Below are 3,900 nucleotides of genomic sequence, written 5' to 3'. Positions count from 1 at the left end.
ATTTTTCTCATTATTTGATCAAGGCATAAAACTTTATTTATAATACATGAATATGTAACAAACTTACCTAAACAAACTTATAAAACACATGTGTAAAATGTGTAAAATGTGAAAAATATGTAAAATGTGGTAGTTTTGTTCTTCATTAGCCCCCCTCAAGCTGGAGGGTAAATAACAATGACTCCAGCTTCATAATTCAATTTGATATCGTGACAATGTAATGGATCAGAATTTCGATCCTAACGTGATTGGATTTTCTCAACCACTTAATCTTGTTGTTGTTGATCTTCTTGTTGTTCTTGTTGTTGATGATCTTGTTGATCTTGTTGTTGACTTTGATGAGTTATTGTGGTTCTTTCAAACCCGTTCAAGAAGGTAAACATTCCTTATTGGTAATCTTGGGACATAGGAGTGGAACAAGATTCACCTGGATTGTCCTCCAAGATAAAAAAAAATGGTTTGTCTTTGAGTGAGAGAATGGTACTTGAAAGTGGTGGTTGTGTTGCTATTCCAGTATTAAATTCTTGAAAGTTTTTTCAACAACTGTATGTCTTTGTTCCAGCAAAATTCAACAGCTTGAGCTCTTTCCGGCTTCCATAGCTTGATTGCTCCTTCTTGCCTTTCTTCCAGCTTCCACAGCTTGGTTGCTCTAGCTTGGTTGTGTCGAAGATGATTCTTTGTTAAATCTTGGAAGAGGAAAATAATAATTTTAGAGAATATGCAGTAATAACCAAAGCCTTCAGGACGAAGCATGAAATGAATATTGTGAATTTTTTTCATTATTTAATTAAGGCATAAGACCTTATTTATAATACATAAATAGGTAACAAACTTACCTAAATAAAATAATTAATAAACTAATAAAACACGTGTGTAAAATATGAAAAATATGTAAAATATATAAAATGTGTAAAATATGTAGGATGTGATAACTTTGTTCTTTAGGATTCCCTAGTTACTACACTTTTGTTTGTGAAAAGGATGTTCAAAACATCAAATGGGGTTTGGCAAATGATGTTAACATGCCATCTTAGCATAATAAAGCTAACAATCATAGAAATTCTAAGTTGGCCATAATTAATTTAATTCCAAATCATGAGAATGTCTGGCTTCAATTTTGTCTTACATTTTATAATCCCTTTCGGATACAGCTGCAAGCTCCTTTCAATTATATTCTATTTATACAATTTTGGTTGAACATGCATACAAGTATTTTTCTTGAAGAGTTGACTATTTATATATTTTCATTATAAAGATTTATACACAGTTAATATATTATTTATTTGTATTACTTTTTTTGAGTCAATGATAATTAAATATAATTGATAGATGATGTAATAACAGTATATAAAATTCATACATGTCACTACATAGATTTTCTTCGGACGCGGAGAAGTCAATAAAAAACTCATAAAATTTAGAGGAAAAATGTATGCACAAACAATATAAGAGTTTTATACACTATCATTTATCATTAATATTTAATAATCATTGACTCTTCAAAAAAATATTACAACTGATCGGTGAATGACAAACTAATTGTATATAAATATTTACACTAACAATACATAAATATTATAATCTAAATTTTATACATTTTGAAATTAGTTAATAGGAACTATTTTTTCTTCATAATGACCTCTTAAACTTTAACTATAGGTAAAATTAATATATGCGTAGATATAATACTAAATTACTAATGGAGTCTCAAATTTCGGATCATTATTATTTAATTTTAATTTTTAAATATATATACATTATTGTATGTTATACTGCTGGTTCTGAAAATAAAACATGTTAACAAAAAACATGCAAAATTTGACTGGGAGACCATTTGCTTTTCACTTGAGATAGTAATAACACCACAATTATTAGGTGCAATAATTGAGAATGCATAGTATGATAGTGACTACTGAGGAGGATCGGGATTATATCTCCCAATGATACCTTATTTTCTATCTTAAGTCAATTATATATTGACACATTAATAAAATAAAAAAATTTAAGAATAAAAAGTAATAAAATGTAATATTATGATTGACTTGGGATATGGAGTGAGACAACATTGGGACATGTGATCTCCATCGCCGAGCCACTCTTTTCCACTATGTTTGGTTAAGGAGAGAAAGTAGAAGGAAAGAAAGTGGAAGAAAAGAAAATAGAATGAAAGAAAGATAGTGGAAAATGAGATAAAAACTTTGTTGTTTGGTATGATTGAAAATGAAAGAAAAATAAGAGGAAAGAAAATATGTAATATGTATAGAATGACATAAATGACCTCATTAATTTTATATAAAAAAATTATATAGTATGTCTAATATTTAAAAACTAAACTTTGTTGTTACAAATTATATAAATATATTTTTTGTAATAATATTAATTAATATTTTTAACTAACATGTAAATTATAAAGTTTCACTTTTATAAAAGTCAATAAAAATCATTAATATCTTATATTTATTCTCATTAATGTATCTAAAGAAATCATAACTCATATTTGATAACTACTTTTATATTTCTAATCATCTAATTTTGACATATTTACTTTTTTTATTTATAATTTTATTATTATTTGTCATTTTATATGTAATTTTAAGAAATTGTGATTTTTTTCGCTATATGTCTAATGAGCATATACAATTACTATTTATTTGTGAGTTCAAAAGTAATGAAATTAAAATTAAGTAATTAATTTCACATATAAATGAATAAATAAACAAGTTCACTACACTGTGTTTATTTTCACTTAAAATATAGTTCTTTCATTTCATTAATAGTGCAAGGACAAATTTATAATTTTCTATGTTTTTCTTTCCTTTATGCATTTTCTTTCCAAAATAGGAGAGAAAGGTTTTATGATAGGCCCATGAGTGTTTTTTCTTTCTCTCCTATTTTATGTTAGAACCAAATGATAGAAAGTGACATTTTCCACTCATTTTCTTTCCTCTCATTTTCTATTGAACCAAACATAGCATTATGCTTTGGAAAATATCTTTGCTACTCATTTATTACATGAATGTGATTGGTTGTCCTCATTCATGTTCTCATCCAATAAAAATTGACACTTCAAAGTTGTAAAAAAAAGCTATTACTTTTACACTTTTTACTAAAATTTTATTAGCTAGGACAAGGAGACACATTATTTTGGGATAAAGAATCTTCATTCATATTACATAGATGAGGATCACATGTCTCCATTCATATCTCATTTGGTATACCAAGCCAATCACAAAACTTCATTCATTTAAAAATAAAAATTATAAGAATAGAAATTAATATTTTAATAATATTTTGTGAAGTTTGATTGGTCCGGGACAGAGGAACATTAAAATTAGGGACAAGTAATCCTTGTCCCTATTGCATAGGTGTGAAACAGCCAAATGATTGGATTTTTACATCGGGTAAGAATTGATCGAGACTTAGCAAGTTAATTTCTTTTGTAAGAGAATGAAGAAAAATAAAAGAATAATGAATCATCTGATAAATATATTTTATAATTCATAAACTTACTTTTCATTGATTTCACTTCAAAAATCAAATATATGCAAAATCCACCAATCTTCTCACTTATTTTTTTTTCTTCTTCAAAGCATAAATAACCCAGGATCAGTTTAAATGATCAGTGACCATCTTGTCAAATCTCTCACTATCACATAAAACTCGAAGACAATAATTCAACAATGAGATTTTTACAAGATAATAGAAAGACCTTACCAAAATTATGACATTACACACAACAAAATAAAATAAGGATTTGATATCGATGCACAAATGATGTAAGTTTTTATACCCTCAACACATTATCTATTTTTCATATGTAACATTGACTTTTTAAATAAAAGTAAAAATTGGGTGTAAATGATGTAATGATGGTAAGAAACTTTATTAACAGTGTATATA

The sequence above is a fragment of the Lupinus angustifolius genome, chromosome LG06, assembly GCF_001865875.1.
Source record: "Lupinus angustifolius cultivar Tanjil chromosome LG06, LupAngTanjil_v1.0, whole genome shotgun sequence".
In the NCBI taxonomy this organism is placed as follows: Eukaryota; Viridiplantae; Streptophyta; class Magnoliopsida; order Fabales; family Fabaceae; genus Lupinus; species Lupinus angustifolius.
Note: the sequence above shows the minus strand (reverse complement) of the source record.